Source organism: Xenia sp. Carnegie-2017, unplaced genomic scaffold, assembly GCF_021976095.1.
Source record: "Xenia sp. Carnegie-2017 unplaced genomic scaffold, XeniaSp_v1 HiC_scaffold_6, whole genome shotgun sequence".
Classification (NCBI taxonomy): domain Eukaryota; kingdom Metazoa; phylum Cnidaria; class Anthozoa; order Malacalcyonacea; family Xeniidae; genus Xenia; species Xenia sp. Carnegie-2017.
The window spans coordinates 20063323-20084709 of record NW_025813526.1 but is presented as its reverse complement, the minus strand read 5'-3'; the positions used below and the strand labels follow the sequence as shown (position 1 = coordinate 20084709).

Genomic DNA, 21387 nt, shown 5'->3' with positions numbered 1-21387 from the left:
GTATGATTTTGCTAGTTTGTATCTTAGTTTATAAATAAAAATATGGTATGTAACTCAAAATGCATGTAAAAATTTCATCATTGGTTTCCTCTATCTAACATGAGTCCTTGATTTTTCAGATTTGGACCAATGATTCGAACTGGTGCATGCAATATGAAGCAAAGCACAGTTACTTTAAAAGATTGGCTTCATACTTTGGAAACTTCACTAATGTTGCACTTAGCCTTGCTGAACGACATCAAACCAGAAGTTGCTATCTAAGAAATCAACCCATTGCAAAAAAGCCTAAAATTGGTAGGATTTTTTTGAATAGATTGATTTTAATTCTAAAACAAAGAGATCAATTTTAGTAACCTCTCTAGTAAGATAACAAATTGATGTTTGTTTGTTTCTCTTTAGATTCTGCAAAAGAAATTGTTGCTAAGGATAGTGAACATTATTATTTGCTCAAAGAGAGGAACTAAACTTAAGTGACATTAGTATTTTGTCAAGGTAAAGTACACATAGTGATTATTTTTATTACAGAAGATGGTGACTATTGCGAGAAAAAATTGCTAGTACTTTATAAAATGAAACCATGGCTGTAATCTGACTCTTAGACAATTTTAAATCCAACCCAGATCCATTATGCGCTTAATTTGCGTCTTAGTAAGCATAAGCATGTCAGGGCCGTCAAGTGCTTTTTTTGGTAAGTCGTATAGTCAGTGCGGTTCCTTCTCTGACTGCCTTTGCCAGGTTATTTTTCTGAGCCGTTGAAAGTGTAACGCCGTGAACTGTGTAGTTATTACGTCCACCACTTTAGCAGCTGCACCACCTTTCCTAACTACACCACTACCAGCAACTTCTTTTTGCGTGCTGCCGGTGATAGCACCTGATATAACTGCTAGGCCTAGAGACGGTAACAGTTTTGGTATGAGTTTAGTGACCGTAGGTATGAGTTTTCCTATAAGATTTCCAATAAAGCTATCGCCTTCTATTTTTCTTGACCCAGGAAGATAAATACCAGCGCCTTTAAATTCCTGAGTGATTACTCGCTCCATGGCGGGTCTGAGAGCTTCAACAAATATTGCGTTATTAATGTCCGACATTTACTTATCATTTAACATTAAAGATGACTACTGCTAAGGTTTTTGAAACGTCAGTCAACATCAACAGCAACAGTCCTTCACAGGACTCTACTAACCTCGACAAAAACGTAACGATACTTCCTGATGCAAATATTCACTTTATACAGCACTTTTTAATAACATTGAAGTATTTGTTTTCCTGTAGTTCATCCTTCTACCGTCGTGATAAAAGAAGGCAATGGAGATATTCGTACTTATGTATTATTGTATTATTTTATCTTTCTCTTAGGTCTGGTCACACTCTAAAGGTGTTTCTGCAATAGGATTCTTTCCGAAATCTGCTCATCTTCTTCTGTCGTGTAGCATGGATTGTAAAATTAAGGTAAAAAGTCATTTTCTCTGTCTTACTTGTCGTTGTTCATTTTGAGTTTGGTTGTACATCGTTGAATGTTCCTCCAACATTACTGGAGGTGAGAATTTTTAATAAATTACCATTACGACAAGCAATACATTTGAAACAATAAATTTCCTTTCAGAAACTGCAAGATGATATTCATCTAAGCGCGACGGCTCTGTTTTTGTAAAATCTAACATAAGACGAGGAAATTTACCCAGGTAATGTGGGATATTTCACATTCATTTGGTTTGGTTACAGGTCACATTTTTATTGATTCAAAACATTATTGAAAAAATAACATTTGCATTTTGTTGTATATAATGCAAGACTTTTTGTCATTCGATGTACATAGCGTTCCTTCTTTGTCATTTGATATACATAGCGTTCCTTCTTTGTCATTTGATATACATAGCGTTCCTTCTTTGTCATTCGATGTACATAGCGTTCCTTATTTGTTATTCGATGTACATAGCGTTCCTTCTTTGTCATTCGATGTACATAGCGTTCCTTTTTGTCATTCGATGTACATAGCGTTCCTTCTTTGTCATTCGATGTACATAGCGCTCCTTCTTTGTCATTCAATGTACATAGCGTTCCTTCTTTGTCACTCGTTGTACATAGCGTTCCTTCTTTGTCATTCGATGTACATAGCGTTCCTTTTTAAGTCTTTACTGTCCTAAATGGGTCTTGATATCTTTGGCTGTTATATGTTCAAAAAGTTTGATTTATTTTAGAATGTTGGAGGTGATATTAGACACACGTATTATGGTAAAGAAAGCTATGAAAGATTGTAAAGATGGTAAAGTAAGTTGGTTTTATTAAATCTTTGTTTTGAAGCGAACTTTGATGTTTTATAAGATCCAGTAGCTAAAACGTCATGTAGTTTTCATCATGTTCAAAAAGATGCCTTTCCACTCTTCGTTTGTTTTCTTTAATCATTAATTATGGAAATATTTAATATTAGAAATAATGAGCAAACTAATATTATAAATACTTATATAAATTATTATTTAATAATTTACTAATTTATTCTCATCATCTGTGATCCAGTGGTTCAAATCTATCAAACACAAAAAAAACGTCACCTTCATATCCTTCGACATCGTAGACTTTTATCCATCCATTAATCAAGACCTACTTAACAAAGCACTGGATTTTGCCTCAACCTACGACAACATCACAAACGCCGAAAAACATCATTATACACGCTAAGAATTCATTCCTTATACACAACCAACAACCCTGGCAAAAGAAATATAACTTAACATTCGACGTCACAATGGGTAGCTTCGACGGAGCTGAGACATGCGAACTCGTAGGAAGCTAACTCCTTTCTCAACTACAAAACATCACAACAGACATAGGACTTTATCGAGACGACGGACTTGCCATTTCAAACACCACACCTCGAGAAACAGAGAATATTAAAAAAGAAAATATGCCGGATATTCAACAACAATGGACTACGCATAACTATTGAAGCAAACAAAAAAATCATCGACTTCCTTGACATCACCTTCAATCTTAACAATTTTTCATATCGCCCTTACACAAAACCCAACACTTCTCTGCAATACGTCCACAGCGAAAGCAACCATCCACCATCCATAACGAAGAACATACCCGACGCCATCAACAAACGTCTATCTTCACTATCATCGGACAAAGCATCATTTGACCAAATAACTGCACCATACCAAAAAGCACTCGATGAAAACGGATACCGATACATACTAAAATTCGACTCAGACTCTACTACCAAACGGAAAAACAGACTTCGACAAAATATACTTTGGTACAACCCTCCATTCAGCAAAAACATCTACACGAACATTGGCCACAAATTCCTTTCATTAATCGACAAACACTTCCCCATAGACCATAAACTCAGTATTTCTGAGTAAATGGGATGTATAAAGATAATTACCTAAGAAACCAGCCTTGTTTCAATTTGATGTACTTTAGAAAGTTACTTGTTAGGTTAAGTAAAAAGGGGGTAAACCATATTATAATTAACTATAAAAATTGAACAAAAATTGCTTATAGACAATACTCCTTATTTGGCTTTGTAGTATTTTATCTATGAACGGAAACTAACATCTGCAGTGCACATTTTTCTTTTAGTTTATAGAGACACTTGAAATAGTTGACCAATTTGAATAACGTAAACATAAACATATTTTTCACGGGGTGTTGTTATTTGAAATTAAAGTAATTTGGTCTGTTATTTTCAATGTAAATGATATTTCTCGGAATTGTCGAAACAATATTTTTGTTGCATATTTTTTCTGACACTAAATTTCTGCAATTATTGTTCTTTATCCCAAATATATATAAAAATCATGAAAATTTGTGTCACCGTCACGTATATAGTTCATCTATAAAGATAATCATCTAAGAAACTAGCCATGTCTGAAAATGATGTACTTTAGAAAGTTTCATGTTGGGTTAAGTAGAAAATGGATAAAACATAATATAATGAACTCTAAAAATTGAACAAAAGTTGTTTATAGACAGTACTCTTTTTTGGCTTATTGTATCTTATCTATGAACAGAAACTAACATCTGCAGTGCATATTTTTCTTTTAGATTGTAGAGACACTTGAAATACTTGACCAATTTTGAATAACGTCAAAATAAACATTTTTTTCCCGGGGTATTGTTATAAGGAATTAAAATAATTTGGTCTGTTATTTTCAATGTAAATGGTATTTCTTGGACTTGCTGAAACAATTTTTTTGTTGCATATTTTTTCTGACACTAACTTTCAGCAATTAAAGTGTTTTACGTTTTTACATGAGACTGATGGTAAACTAAAACTTGAATGCATGTATGATAAAGAATATTCGATTAGACATTGAAACTTAGATTTAGGATTGAGAGAAATAATCAAGAGAAAGAGGTACATAATTCAACAAATTGAAATAGGGGAAATCATCATCAAACATAAATACAGAAGCCATTTTAAAGAGCAAGAAATATATGCAGAACAAACGATACATTTCTTGGCACTTGTTTGTTCTGCTAAAATTATTCAATATTACAAGACCATTTTTGAAGATGGAAAACGCCTTTTAACTGCCTGAAACAAAATATTTGAAGATGTAAGAATTTTTCAATACTGCAAACTTGCATTCTTATATTTAGTTCTTGAGACTTTTTTTACTTTGACAGTTCTGTCAAAATGCTCAGAAATTTCATTCAATTCAGAACTTATATAATTATGGAGTCGAGCTTCTCTCTACGACAGACAGATGTTGTAAACAGAATATCATGTATATCATGAATAATGTAATTCATAAATTTTGCTTTTAAAATGTTTAAGGGGGGAGGGTTTACAACATTAATGTGTCTTTTTGTCCTTATTTTCAGTATTTTGAGAGAGGAAAGGGAATGAATACGTTGAAATGAATTAAATATAATAAAAACATGAGAAATTAAAATCGTGCCAAATGGGATGTATAAAGATAATTACCTAAGAAACCAGCCTTGTTTCAATTTGATGTACTTTAGAAAGTTACTTGTTAGGTTAAGTAAAAAGGGGGTAAACCATATTATAATTAACTATAAAAATTGAACAAAAATTGCTTATAGACAATACTCCTTATTTGGCTTTGTAGTATTTTATCTATGAACGGAAACTAACATCTGCAGTGCACATTTTTCTTTTAGTTTATAGAGACACTTGAAATAGTTGACCAATTTGAATAACGTAAACATAAACATATTTTTCACGGGGTGTTGTTATTTGAAATTAAAGTAATTTGGTCTGTTATTTTCAATGTAAATGATATTTCTCGGAATTGTCGAAACAATATTTTTGTTGCATATTTTTTCTGACACTAAATTTCTGCAATTATTGTTCTTTATCCCAAATATATATAAAAATCATGAAAATTTGTGTCACCGTCACGTATATAGTTCATCTATAAAGATAATCATCTAAGAAACTAGCCATGTCTGAAAATGATGTACTTTAGAAAGTTTCATGTTGGGTTAAGTAGAAAATGGATAAAACATGATATAATGAACTCTAAAAATTGAACAAAAGTTGTTTATAGACAGTACTCTTTTTTGGCTTATTGTATCTTATCTATGAACAGAAACTAACATCTGCAGTGCATATTTTTCTTTTAGATTGTAGAGACACTTGAAATAGTTTACCAATTTTGAATAACGTCAAAATAAACATTTTTTCCGGGTATTGTTATAAGCAATTAAAATAATTTGGTCTGTTATTTTCAATGTAAATGGTATTTCTTGGACTTGTTGAAACAATTTTTTTTGTTGCATATTTTTTCTGACACTATATTTCAGCAATTATGGCTCTTCATCCCAAAATATAATGAAAAATCATGAAAATTTGTGTCCCCGTCCACATAAAAGTACTTGTCTTGCGTGATGTCAAAATTCAAAAAGCCAATATTACTAGCACTTTAAGACACGACAAGTTTTGTTTCAGTTACATTTTTTCTAAGCTGCTGTTGGAGAAGGATAGAAAATAACTTATCAGAATTCGAAGGAGAAATTTCATTGATAGCCAAATTTCCTCTTCAATGGTAAGCAAAGAAAACATAAAGAAAACTTAAAATTCAGAGTTTATAACATAACGCAAGAACAATAGCTCTATATGTTTGTAAATGATGATCGTCCAGGTTAATAAAGTCCTGAGAAGGACTGTTTTTGATGTTGTTGACTGACGTTTCGACAACCTTAACGGTAGTCATCTTCAGAGTCAAATGAGGAGTAAACGTCAGGTTAGCCGTATTTGTTGTCTGGTTCTTACGTCATTGTATTGTGTGTACAGGAAATGTGCAGGAAATGTGTATTGTCATTGTGGATTAGTGTGAAGTGAAATATTTTATTTTTAGTTGTGATGTGTGATTTAGGTGTGACGTTTTTAGTTGTAGTGTGAGGGTGTCAATTGTGTATTGTCATTGTGAATTAGTTTGAAGTGTAATGTTTTTAGTTGATCGTTTGTTTGTATTGTGAATAAGTCGTTTGTAAGGTGCCGGTAATTGCTGTGATCTGTTCAGGGGGGTTTGTTCCAAGTTGGTATACCAACTTTCTAATGTAAGCCGTTGTCTATAGTCAGTACAGTAAGTGATGCATTTTGCCGAGTCCCAGTCAATGTTGTGCTTTGTGATTCGGTGATGTTCGGCAATGTGATTAGTTTTGTCTTGTTTCTTAGTAGCTCGTTTGTGCTCAGTAAGTCTTATGTTTAAGTTCCTGCCAGTTTCCCCGATATAGAGGCGTGGCAGTCGGAGCAGTTTATTTTGTAAACTGCACCTTGTCGTTCGTTGGGTTGTTCTTTGTCCTTTATGTTCGTTAGTACTTGTCGTAATGTTGTGATTGGTTTATGTGCGACACGTATGTTGTATGGTCGTAAGATACGCGAGATAGTCTCAGACGTACCTTTGATGTAAGGTATCGTTGCTGTTGTCACTGAGTTGTTCGTTTCGTTGGGTTCGTTGGGTTTGTAAGTGTTGCGTTTGATAAAGTCAGAGTTATAGTTGTTTTGTCAAAACACGTTTGAGATAGTTGTTTTCGTTTCGTAGAGCGTCCGGTGAATCACATATGATTTGTGCACGTCTTGTTAATGTTCTGATTGTGGTGGCTTTGTGTGATGTAGGGTTGTAAGATGATTGGTCTAGTAGTCGGACAGTATGTGTTGGCTTGCGATAAACTGTTGTTCCTAGTTTTTGATTGTCATGTTTTACCGAACAGTCGAGAAAAGGAAGAGTTCCGTTTTCTTCGACATCTTTGGTAAATTGTATGTGGCTGTTCTGTTTGTTGATGTGAGTATGGAAGTCATCAATCTCGTCTGCATGTAGTGCTGTGATTTTGTCATCTACGTAGCGAAACCAAAAAGGTATTGCATGTTTGTAAGTCATGAGTGCCCGTTCCTCTATAGATTGCATTACAATTTCAGCAACTACAACAGAAACGGGCGAGCCTATTGCTGTCCCATGTAATTCTTTGTAGTGTGTTCCTTTGTATTGGAAGTAAGTCGAGGTGAGGCAGAGCTCTAGTAACTCCATAATGTCTTCTGTCGGTAATGGCAGTACGTCCATGGTGTTTTTAATGAGGGTTTTTGTACAAGTAAGTGCCAGATTAAGTGGAATACTGGTGAACAGGGATTTCACATCAAAAGACACTAGTATATAGTTGTCTGGTATTTGTATAGTGCACAGTTTTTTAATGAAAGTTTCAGTGGATTGTAGCTTGTGTTTTGATTTGTTTGTAAGTGGTTGCAGTATGTTGGTCAAGTACTTTGAAAGTTCGTAAGTAGGCGAACCACAGAATGATACAATTGGTCGCATGGGTATTTGTGGTTTGTGAAGTTTTGGTAGTCCGTATAGTCTGGGTGGTCGTGGTACTGAACATCTGAGTCGATAGTAAATACGTTCAGATATAATGTTAGATTTTCTCATAGAGAAGATCTTGCTTTTAAGTTTGCGTACTAGTGATGGTGTTGGGTCTCGTTTGAGTTGTTCGTACGTTTGTCTGTCGTTAACCACAGTCATGGACAGGAATGATTACTTTAACAAAATGGACGCACTTCTGTTGTAGTTGCTGAAATTGTAATGCAATCTATAGAGGAACGGGCACTCATGACTTACAAACATGCACTACCTTTTTGGTTTCGCTACGTAGATGACACAATCACAGCACTACATGCAGACGAGATTGATGACTTCCATACTCACATCAACAAACAGAACAGCCACATACAATTTACCAAAGATGTCGAAGAAAACGGAACTCTTCCTTTTCTCGACTGTTTGGTAAAACATGACAATCAAAAACTAGGAACAACAGTTTATTGCAAGCCAACACATACTGACCGACTACTAGACCAATCATCTTACAACCCTACATCACACAAAGCCACCACAATCAGAACATTAACAAGACGTGCACAAATCATATGTGATTCACCGGACGCACCTATATATTTCAAAAACATATAGATTCCATATTTTTAAACGATAGATTGAAAATTCGAGTTTTTTACCCCCCTTTGAAAACAATGATTTTTTTACGCAGCTTTCTTTACATGACCTTTTGCTGAGGGACGCCTTTTGAACCATGGTCTTAATTTGCGCTGTTATAAAGATAGTTTTTACCAACGGTTAAAAGTAGTATCGTACATGGGGGATATGAGAGCACTTTTTGTGCTCTCGAACCCCCATGTACTCTACTACTATCATCATCAAACATAAATACAGAAGCCATTTTAAAGAGCACGAAATATATGCAGAACAAACGATACATTTCTTGGCACTTGTTTGTTCTGCTACAATTATTCAATATTACAAGACCATTTTTGAAGATGGAAAACGCCTTTTAACTGCCTGAAACAAAATATTTGAAGATGTATAAATTTTTCAATACTGCAAACTTGCATTCTTATATTTAGTTCTTGAGACTTTTTTTACTTTGACAGTTCTGTCAAAATGCTCAGAAATTTCATTCAATTCAGAACTTATATAATTATGGAGTCGAGCTTCTCTCTACGACAGACAGATGTTGTAAACAGAATATCATGTATATCATGAATAATGTAATTCATAAATTTTGCTTTTAAAATGTTTAAGGGGGGAGGGTTTACAACATTAATGTCTCTTTTTTGTCCTTATTTTCAGTATTTTTGAGAGAGGAAAGGGAATGAATACGTTGAAATGAATTAAATATAATAAAAACATGAGAAATTAAAATCGTGCCAAATGGGATGTATAAAGATAATTACCTAAGAAACCAGCCTTGTTTCAATTTGATGTACTTTAGAAAGTTACTTGTTAGGTTAAGTAAAAAGGGGGTAAACCATATTATAATTAACTATAAAATTGAACAAAATTGCTTATAGACAATACTCCTTATTTGGCTTTGTAGTATTTTATCTATGAACGGAAACTAACATCTGCAGTGCACATTTTTCTTTTAGTTTATAGAGACACTTGAAATAGTTGACCAATTTGAATAACGTAAACATAAACATATTTTTCACGGGGTGTTGTTATTTGAAATTAAAGTAATTTGGTCTGTTATTTTCAATGTAAATGATATTTCTCGGAATTGTCGAAACAATATTTTTGTTGCATATTTTTTCTGACACTAAACTTCTGCAATTATTGTTCTTTATCCCAAATATATATAAAAATCATGAAAATTTGTGTCACCGTCACGTATATAGTTCATCTATAAAGATAATCATCTAAGAAACTAGCCTTGTCTGAAAATGATGAACTTTAGAAAGTTTCATGTTGGGTTAAGTAGAAAATGGATAAAACATAATATAATGAACTCTAAAAATTGAACAAAAGTTGTTTATAGACAGTACTCTTTTTTGGCTTATTGTATCTTATCTATGAACAGAAACTAACATCTGCAGTGCATATTTTTCTTTTAGATTGTAGAGACACTTGAAATACTTGACCAATTTTGAATAACGTCAAAATAAACATTTTTTTTCCCGGGGTATTGTTATAAGGAATTAAAATAATTTGGTCTGTTATTTTCAATGTAAATGGTATTTCTTGCACTTGCTGAAACAATTTTTTTTGTTGCATATTTTTTCTGACACTAAATTTCAGCAATTATGGCTCTTCATCCCAAAATATAATGAAAAATCATGAAAATTTGTGTCCCCGTCCACATAAAAGTACTTGTCTTGCGTGATGTCAAAATTCAAAACGCCAATATTACTAGCACTTTAAGACACGACAAGTTTTGTTTCAGTTGCATTTTTTCTAAGCTGCTGTTAGAGAAGGATAGAAAATAAATTATCAGAATTCGAAGGAGAAATTTCATTGATAGCCAAATTTCCTCTTCAATGGTAAGCAAAGAAAACATAAAGAAAACTTAAAATTCAGAGTTTATAACATAACGCAAGAACAATAGCTCTATATGTTTGTAAATGATGATCGTCCAGGTTAATAAAGTCCTGAGAAGGACTGTTTTTGATGTTGTTGACTGACGTTTCGACAACCTTAGCGGTAGTCATCTTCAGAGTCAAATGAGGAGTAAACGTCAGGTTAGCCGTATTTGTTGTCTGGTTCTTACGTCATTGTATTGTGTGTACAGGAAATGTGTATTGTCATTGTGGATTAGTGTGAAGTGAAATATTTTATTTTTAGTTGTGATGTGTGATTTAGGTGTGACGTTTTTAGTTGTAGTGTGAGGGTGTCAATTGTGTATTGTCATTGTGAATTAGTTTGAAGTGTAATGTTTTTAGTTGATCGTTTGTTTGTATTGTGAATAAGTCGTTTGTAAGGTGCCGGTAATTGCTGTGATCTGTTCAGGGGGGTTTGTTCCAAGTTGGTATACCAACTTTCTAATGTAAGCCGTTGTCTATAGTCAGTACAGTAAGTGATGCATTTTGCCGAGTCCCAGTCAATGTTGTGCTTTGTGATTCGGTGATGTTCGGCAATGTGATTAGTTTTGTCTTGTTTCTTAGTAGCTCGTTTGTGCTCAGTAAGTCTTATGTTTAAGTTCCTGCCAGTTTCCCCGATATAGGAGGCGTGGCAGTCGGAGCAGTTTATTTTGTAAACTGCACCTTGTCGTTCGTTGGGTTGTTCTTTGTCCTTTATGTTCGTTAGTACTTGTCGTAATGTTGTGATTGGTTTATGTGCGACACGTATGTTGTATGGTCGTAAGATACGCGAGATAGTCTCAGACGTACCTTTGATGTAAGGTATCGTTGCTGTTGTCACTGAGTTGTTCGTTTCGTTGGGTTCGTTGGGTTTGTAAGTGTTGCGTTTGATAAAGTCAGAGTTATAGTTGTTTTGTCAAAACACGTTTGAGATAGTTGTTTTCGTTTCGTAGAGCGTCCGGTGAATCACATATGATTTGTGCACGTCTTGTTAATGTTCTGATTGTGGTGGCTTTGTGTGATGTAGGGTTGTAAGATGATTGGTCTAGTAGTCGGTCAGTATGTGTTGGCTTGCGATAAACTGTTGTTCCTAGTTTTGATTGTCATGTTTTACCAAACAGTCGAGAAAAGGAAGAGTTCCGTTTTCTTCGACATCTTTGGTAAATTGTATGTGGCTGTTCTGTTTGTTGATGTGAGTATGGAAGTCATCAATCTCGTCTGCATGTAGTGCTGTGATTGTGTCATCTACGTAGCGAAACCAAAAAGGTAGTGCATGTTTGTAAGTCATGAGTGCCCGTTCCTCTATAGATTGCATTACAATTTCAGCAACTACAACAGAAACGGGCGAGCCCATTGCTGTCCCATGTAATTGTTTGTAGTGTGTTCCTTTGTATTGGAAGTAAGTCGAGGTGAGGCAGAGCTCTAGTAACTCCATAATGTCTTCTGTCGGTAATGGCAGTACGTCCATGGTGTTTGTAATGAGGGTTTTTGTACAAGTAAGTGCCAGATTAAGTGGAATACTGGTGAACAGGGATTTCACATCAAAAGACACTAGTATATAGTTGTCTGGTTTTTTTAATGAAAGTTTCAGTGGATTGTAGCTTGTGTTTTGATTTGTTTGTAAGTGGTTGCAGTATGTTGGTCAAGTACTTTGAAAGTTCGTAAGTAGGCGAACCACAGAATGATACAATTGGTCGCATGGGTATTTGTGGTTTGTGAAGTTTTGGTAGTCCGTATAGTCTGGGTGGTCGTGGTACTGAACATCTGAGTCGATAGTAAATACGTTCAGATATAATGTTAGATTTTCTCATAGAGAAGATCTTGCTGTTAAGTTTGCGTACTAGTGATGGTGTTGGGTCTCGTTTGAGTTGTTCGTACGTTTGTCTGTCGTTAACCACAGTCATGGACAGGAATGATTACTTTAACAAAATGGACGCACTTCTGTTGTAGTTGCTGAAATTGTAATGCAATCTATAGAGGAACGGGCACTCATGACTTACAAACATGCACTACCTTTTTGGTTTCGCTACGTAGATGACACAATCACAGCACTACATGCAGACGAGATTGATGACTTCCATACTCACATCATTAAACAGAACAGTCACATACAATTTACCAAAGATGTCGAAGAAAACGGAACTCTTCCTTTTCTCGACTGTTTGGTAAAACATGACAATCAAAAACTAGGAACAACAGTTTATCGCAAGCCAACACATACTGACCGACTACTAGACCAATCATCTTACAACCCTACATCACACAAAGCCACCACAATCAGAACATTAACAAGACGTGCACAAATCATATGTGATTCACCGGACGCTCTACGAAACGAAAACAACTATCTCAAACGTGTTTTGACAAAACAACTATAACTCTGACTTTATCAAACGCAACACTTACAAACCCAACGAACCCAACGAAACGAACAACTCAGTGACAACAGCAACGATACCTTACATCAAAGGTACGTCTGAGACTATCTCGCGTATCTTACGACCATACAACATACGTGTCGCACATAAACCAATCACAACATTACGACAAGTACTAACGAACATAAAGGACAAAGAACAACCCAACGAACGACAAGGTGCAGTTTACAAAATAAACTGCTCCGACTGCCTCCTATATCGGGGAAACTGGCAGGAACTTAAACATAAGACTTACTGAGCACAAACGAGCTACTAAGAAACAAGACAAAACTAATCACATTGCCGAACATCACCGAATCACAAAGCACAACATTGACTGGGACTCGGCAAAATGCATCACTTACAGTACTGACTATAGACAACGGCTTACATTAGAAAGTTGGTATACCAACTTGGAACAAACCCCTCTGAACAGATCACAGCAATTACCGGCACCTTACAAACGACTTATTCACAATAAAACAAACGATCAACTAAAACATTACACTTCAAACTAATTCACAATGACAATACACAATTGACACCTCACACTACAACTAAAAACGTCACACCTAAATCACACATCACAACTAAAAATAAAATATTTCACTTCACACTAATCCACAATGACAATACACATTTCCTGCACATTTCCTGTACACACAATACAATGACGTAAGAACCAGACAACAAATACGGCTAACCTGACGTTTACTCCTCATTTGACTCTGAATATGACTACCGCTAAGGTTGTCGAAACGTCAGTCAACAACATCAAAAACAGTCCTTCTCAGGACTTTATTAACCTGGACGATCATCATTTACAAACATATAACGATACACGCGGGTTCAAACCATTTACTTTATAACAATAGCTCTTATGGATTTCACTTCCTTATTAAGAACATACATTTCATTTATCATAGTCATGCTTATACGTAATCCAACAGATAATCTAACACGATCTTTATCTTATAAAATACTTAAAGCTTTATGAAACATTTTGTATGTATTTTTAAGCATTTTCTGTAATTAAGGGTAGCGCAGCATGCATCATATATACATAGCTGCCAACTGGTAATTTGACTAGTCTAAAATTCTTTAAAAAAATTTACCGTTTTGCAAATCTCTTTATCATTTCATATTTATCATTATGTTGAAAACAAAAAGAATTGATTGATCACAACCAACGATAAAGTTCTACTAATTGATATTTAGAAATGTCTGGAAATGTATTAAATTAGTATTATATTGATACGCCAGAGGAAATAGTAATCTAAAACTTGAATGCATGTGTGATAAAGAATACTTGATTGGACATTAAAACTGAAATTTATGATTGAAAGAAATGATAAAGAAAGAGAGGTACATAAATCAACAAATTAAAATGGCGCAAATCATCATCAAACATCAATACCGAAGTCATTATAAAGAGCAAGAAGTACATGCAGAACAAATGATACATTTCTTGGCTCTTGTTTGTTCTTGTTTGTTCTATGTTTCTTGCTTCTTCTGCAACAATCATTCAATATTGCAAGAATATTGAAACAAAATAATTGAAGAAGTAGAAATTTTTTTAATACTGCAAAGTTGCATTCCTCTATTTAGCTTTTTAGACTTTCTTTACTTTAGCAGCTCTGTCAAAATGCTTATAAATTTCATTTAATTCAGAACTTATATAATTAGGAGAGTCGAACTTCTTTATACGACTAACAGATGTTGTAAAGCAGAATATCATGTATTGCTTAAAGGGCCTCCCTTTCTGTAACTAGACGGCATGTAGTTACAGAGACAAACGAGTCTATTAAACACTAAGCAACAGATTATTTTGCGTTTAATTTTGCTGGCTTAGTTAGCAATACGTTTTTCCCATTCATCTGGTAAACTGAGTTAACAAAAGCAAATTTGAAATCAACCGATTTTAAATTTTTTGTAAACTGCTCTTCGTGAATTTCATAATTTGCGTCATTTCCTTATGGTGGACATTAAAATGTACTATATCTTTCTATGCTTTCGTTTCCTAGAAACCTTATATCTATTTATTCAAAACACGTTCTACGCTGGTGAACTCTTCTTATATGAATTGTTGTAAGCATGAGTCTTTATAATGAACAATTTGCCTAATCTATTGCAACAATATTCAATCATCATCAATTTTCTGAAAGGAAACGTGAAAATACTCTTTGGATAAGGAAGTTAAAATGTTACATGATTATAGAAATCAATACTTGATTTATACATCCCTAAAAAAGTTTAAGAACAAACTGATTATATGATTATATTGATGATAAGCCTTTCATAAATAAAGTAAATGTTTTACTACAAAAGCTTTAAAGAAATTAATAATCATCCACCTTCTAATAAATAGAAAATAAAGATGATATCAAGTTCAACAAAAGTGGTTCTTGGGACTCTCCTAATCCTGTCTATTAGTGGCCATATAGTAAATGGTAATGACGACATATCAATCTGCAAGAAAAGGTTAGAAACACTAAAAGACGACGTGAAAGAATGGATAGAAACTTGCGTTGATAAAATGGCAATGACGATAACACAACTGCATGCAAGGAAGTAAAACAATACAACAAAGAAATGATGCAAATGCAAACGGAAATGTGTTTTTACAAAGGTATAATCTTTAGATTTGACAAATTTTCATAGTTTCTTGTTCATAGCACTAAAATAAAAGTATGCATCAATAATAGGTAGAAGTTATGCAGCCAATCTAATTTCAGTTAGTACTAAATTTCTACTGTGAAAAACTCTTTCTAAAAACACTCTTTCTGGTTTCACCAATATTATGATACTAAAGTCTATAAAGGTTTGCATTTTACTATTCCACCTGCATCGTTGTTACTTATATATTTTTTATTATTTATTTAGGTGTTTATCCAAAGCCATATTTCATTATTTTGAGCTTTGATCAAATATACTCTGTTGATTCTATTACTGGAGATATTCATGTCAGCACTATTAATGGCTCCAGTAAGAATAAATTTGACCATGCATCAAAATATAATGACATTGAAGTTGATGTAGTTGAGAATGTGCTTTACTACACTGATGACAAAGACATCAAACGGGGAAATCTTGACTTGACTGGAAACGAAATTGTTGCGGAAAATGTTTCTGTTCATGATATTACAGTTGACTGGATTGGTCGTCGTATCTTTTACATTGACTCCACGAACATTATCTACCAAATTTTTTTGGAAAAGAAAATTACAAGTGTTATGAGGCTTCAACCAGGCTTGCGATTTTCTAGCATCGCATTTGACTCAAAACAGGGGTAAGGCGATATTGAAATTCTTTTTATTAACTTGTAAACGTAAAATTAAGAAACTATGTCAATCTATTGGAGGCTTTTCTTAAGTAAGCTAAGAGTTTTTGTTATTAGAGACTGCATTTTAATTTAATAGAAAAGTTGAATTTTTGAAGTCCGTATCATGGCCTGTTATTTGAAAGTACAAGAATAGAAAAAAATATTGATTTCCGAGGGAAAACAAAACTCGCTTTTACCTGAGGGTGCGAATATTAAGTATTTTTTGTGTATAAAGAAACAAACGTCATATATTTAGACAGCTTTTCAATAAAATCAACGAGATTTGGCCAGCAATATTTTATTGCGTGACTATGAGGCATTTGAAACCAACTGCAAGGATGAGCTCAGTTCGTGTGATTATTCAGCACACACGCAGCAGAAAATAACATGCAGATCCTGAAATTGCAAAAATCGACAGCGATACTTATGTTAAGCAACCAAAGAGCTTTGACAAAATGTAACAACGGAGAAAACAATGTTTATAATTGATGAATTCGTTAAATGAAATAAAACATAGATAGAAACTACAATAAAGTATTAAATAAATACTTTACCGATGAAACTTCAGTCAAATACTCACACAACATTGGTTTGCCACAACCTACAAACAAAAAGTATTCCAATTTCACTGTGCAACTTGGTGTTCTACATTTATTAAGATTACTGGCTTCTGCTGGCCACCCAAGAGCACTTTTCTTTGTGAGAAAATGCAATTTGCTTGACGCCTCCATAATAATCATATGCTTAATAAGATATAACCTACGCAAAAGATTTCACCAGATTGGGAGCATTGTTTGTTGCTTTGCTTTGCCCTTTCAATTACTATAACCCTTTTTGAGACAGTGTAAGAGATGTGCAACAATCTCAATACGAAATAGCAATAAAGTTTTAAAAAATTCACGAAGCTAATGAACGTCAAAAACTTCAACCTTTCGTTTTTTATTGAAGATAAAAAAAATATGCGCACATTCCCACGTAGTTACATCAAAAAATATAAAAAAGAATTTAATTTTCAAAAAATGTGGCAATTTAGAAAAAAATCAGTATATCAAGTTTATGGTGTTTCAAGCCTTCTTTTAACTTGCATTGAATGGCGGAGTATGTTGAAAAGGCAAGAGCTGCAAATTAACTGTATGCACACTACTCTTTAATAAATCCAATCACACATCCGATCAAATCACCGGAATCGAAAATCGTTCCACTACCTTTAGTTCATGCAGTGTTTCTTAGTGTAATTGATGCAAACGTCAGATCTGTAGTTGCTCAACTGATGATGAATCTGAAGATGATAATCATGTTAGAGATTAAAAATAAATTGGCTGAACAGCCTGTGAAGTGAGAACTTTCTGAATATGTTATGAGTAATTTACGAATTTCAAAAAATTTCCCTTTCTAACGATTCCTACGAGCTCTCCATTCATGTAAGCCTTCTAATCAATAAATACAAGTCTTCACCCATCGTTAAAGAAAGTTCCATTGCACTTAACCTCTCTTAGCTTAAGTATATTTTACTTCCCAACTTCTTTATCAAATATTCCATTTGACACCGCCTCTTAAGTCGTAATTTAACACCTATCTTGTCTTACATCAATACAATATCTTGTCTTAACATCGCATTATAAATTATAAATTTGACTGAATATGTCTTGACTAAGGACGAAACGTCGGTATAAATTCCATTTTAAAACTTTTGGTCTAATTCTATGACTCTAATTAAAACTTTATGTTGGGCATTAATTTTTATCATATTACAAGAAAAAATAATTTTTGCGAACACAAAAACCAAAAGAATGGTAGTATATGCGAGAAAGTTTTTATAGACTTCGGGGCAAGGTGAAATGAACGACAAGAAGACATGGACTTTACTGTTACTCAAATGAGTAATATATTTAAGAAATGTATAAAGAATGCAAATATGCTGCGATGATAATTAAAACTGCCAGATGCATAAAACATTTTTGATAAAGTAAGGGCCATAGTGTTCAAGCAGTTTTTGCAGCTTGTCTAATCCAGAGATTCTTAAAAACATGAACATGACATGGCGATAGAATAATCATTTTTAAATGATACCAATAGTGCTAGCTCCAGTGTCAATTTTTTCTAATTTTTCAGAAAAACAATGAAGAAATTTGACATTTGATTAGAGAAGGTTAAGATAGTTGTAAAAAATCGTTTGTCCAAACAAACTAAAAAAAAGTATCAACAAAAGACAATGTTTGTGAAGCTATAGCTCTTTTAAAGACATTTGTAGACGATGATCCATCCAAGGAGCTGCTACTTTTCATGCGAGATGAAACTGAAAAATTAAGAAAGCTTAAACCTGAAATGACAAAGCTTTCTTAAATTTATATCTACATTAAATGGTGCATATCATTTACCAACACCAAATTTTCAATTCGAACAAAACTTCCACGCATCAGATAATTTTTAGCATTATCAATTACCAACACAATTCATTCAGCAGCCACTCCAAACTACAGCATTACTCATTCCGACAACAATCTCAAACAATACCAATCATTATAGAAGTTATGTGAATAAAAATAACATATTACATTTATTATGCTCTGAATCACATGCAATGTTTAATTACTTCATATATTTTAGTTCGGTTTTCAAACGAGGGACTTCAAATATTAAAGATGATCTTTTCCTGTTAGCTAAAATAGCTTTATGTTGCTATATTACCAAATTTCATGAATATGTTCCATTAAACCGTCTATATATGAAAGTAGTTCTGAATACTTTGACAACATCTTTGTCTAAATTAAAAAAATCTATCTTTCCTTTTATGCATATATTAGCCTGTTTATTGTTTATGTATTTCATTACGTATAGAGAAAACAATGTACAAAACAAATATTTTTATTAAGGTATCTATTCTTGGCAGAAAGTACAGAACTTTTCTTATGGTTATGGAGCATGAATGCAAATAAACATCATATCTTCTCAGTTTCACTTCAATCAATAGCACATGATCTAACGCTTGACATGGCTAAAGAGAAGATTTATTGGCGAGTTTCAAACGGAAATGTTTTTTTCTTGTGATTACTACTCCCATAATGTAATTGATTTTGGAACTTCAGGAGGTCCCATGGCAGTATTTAAAGATTTCATTTATATCATAACTAGTGTCGGACGAAGTGTCGTTAGTGTCCATAACACAACAGATCAACGTATGAGGCGTAAATATGTTCTTCCTGTAAACAACGGTTATCTTGATTTGGCTGTAGCTATACACAGTATCACTCCTGACTCAAACGGTAGTTAAATATTTACTTATTTGACATAACAAGCTAAGACTTGCAAAAACTCTCACGCTAATGTACTTAAAATTGAAAGACGTTAAAAAGTTTAAAGTTACAATGCATTATTAAACGGTTGTTCTTCCTTCCAAAATTATAGAAAATTTGATAAACATTAAGTTTAAAGTGCAAAGTGTCTAATCTGGATGTTTTTGCCGTTTGTCTATTCTTGCCAAATTTGTTGGGTGTTAAATTTATATCCTTATTGTTTCTTACATCATTTCAACAATCACTCTGGCTTGTAACCAGTTTTAAATAAGAAAAAAATTCATGAAAATAGAATGAAAGACAAAAACGTCCAATTTGAGCATGTTGTGAAGTGAGCTTAATATTTATCAAATGTTCTAAATATTTAGTACATTGCAAAACAGAGTTCAAACTCTTAAATCTTTGGATTAAACTAGATTTGAAACTTTTCATTTTCTTTCTGCATGCAGTTCAAAGTGAGGCAATTACGAAGTACGCTCATGATTTCGAGATTAAATCTTAATTCAATTTTACTTTTAAATAATCAAGACAAGGCAATGCCAAAATACATGAGCTTTGGCACATTTTGTTAGAAATATTGATGAATTGATAATTTCCTGAACATTTCTTAATTATATAACTTCTTTAGATACATCCTTTATAGTATCCCGAACAGCCAGCAAATCTGTTCATACTCTGTAAATTTTCAACATTTATTTAATTGTTTTGTTTTTACGATATTCGTGAACACCAAAGATATCGACAATACATCACAAATTTCCTAGCTGGGTACGTCATAGTGGATACTGAATAACAAATTGTTTTCTTTGAGAAAAAACATGTTTTCTTTTGAAATCCATAGTTGATTTTATTTTTAATTTTATTATTCTATATAGCGACAAACACTTTTCGACTTCCTTTATGTGGACCCAACACTTACTATCGTAAAATTAATGGATCATTAAACTGCACGTGTATGAAAGGATACTCAGGAGAATGTAACTCGTGCCAGGGTATGGATTTATAACTAAACAAACACAACTTGTTCCACAAGTACATAATTGAACATAACCTATTATATCTATGCCCATAAAAAGATTAAGTAATACCAGAGAAAAGGACCGCCTATTAACCAAATTTTCCGTGGAGGAATGTGATAATCCTTATATTATTTGTTTTGTTACGATTTTTACATTAACTATGGCTTTTTAAAGCTGCAGGCTTTAGCTTATGTAGCTCCATAAGAATTTTTTTGCATATGAAAAAGGAGCATCTCCAAATTAACACTGCAGTGTAACTTTATGTCTTTTAATTTCGTGCTGTCTATCTTAAGAATTCATTTTTAAATTCGTTTTTAAGTGACCGTTAAGATTTAGCTAAAGCCATACCTAGAGAGCACCAAAAACGTATTTCTGAATAAGTAAAAGACAGTTATTTTAAAATACGATATAGTTTTCCACGTTGTAAGCGAAGAGTCTATGTGAACAATTTACTTTTATTTTTTGCTTGTTTCAACAAGTTATGGGGCAGTGTTGCCATATGGCAATAAAATCAAATGTTTGATGGAAAACTAATGGGAACATTCGCAAGTTAAAGTGTTAATAAGATATTTATATTACAAAAGAAATGAGGACTGATCTAAATAAAAATTATTTAGACTCATGAAAGTCAAATAGTGTCTACTTGTCTAAAACGTTTTGATATTGTACTCATGTAATATTTTTTATCAATTTTTTGTTACTAATTTAATTCATTAATTTCGCCTTAGAAGATTTTACAATGGCATCTAACATATTAGGATACTTTATATGTATACATGTAACTTAGAATATTTCGGAGTTGAGACTGCTATGTTTTGCATTATCTCTTGATTTTCTTTTTTTATCAGTTATCAACTCTGTTAGACTTCGGGGACCAGAACGTTCTATTGGCAAAGGTCGTGTAGAGGTATTTTACAATGGAGAATGGGGAACAATTTGTGATGATGGCTGGGATATAAACGATGCTAAAGTTGTGTGTCGACAACTTGGTTATGAC

The 21387-nt window shown here is 33.4% G+C and overlaps 2 long non-coding RNA genes across 6 annotated transcripts; one reads left to right on the top strand and one right to left on the bottom strand.

Annotated features, from left to right (window-relative positions):
• Positions 1–142: 142 nt before the first annotated feature.
• LOC124458489 lies at positions 143–21310 on the top strand. Of its 5 annotated transcripts, XR_006953215.1 has the most exons (11): positions 143–294; positions 400–492; positions 1357–1449; positions 1604–1682; positions 2199–2268; positions 15125–15385; positions 15640–16045; positions 18952–19341; positions 20107–20139; positions 20247–20363; positions 21239–21310. It is a non-coding gene; the product is annotated as an uncharacterized LOC124458489 (long non-coding RNA). The 5 variants fall into 5 exon arrangements; XR_006953214.1 differs by lacking the exon at positions 20107–20139; XR_006953217.1 differs by lacking the exon at positions 20107–20139 and having other exon boundaries at positions 2199–2272.
• Positions 2001–15290, bottom strand: LOC124458495. Its single transcript, XR_006953226.1, has 3 exons — positions 15280–15290; positions 8655–8665; positions 2001–2071 (listed from the first exon to the last, which is right to left on the bottom strand). It is a non-coding gene; the product is annotated as an uncharacterized LOC124458495 (long non-coding RNA).
• Positions 21311–21387: the final 77 nt, after the last annotated feature.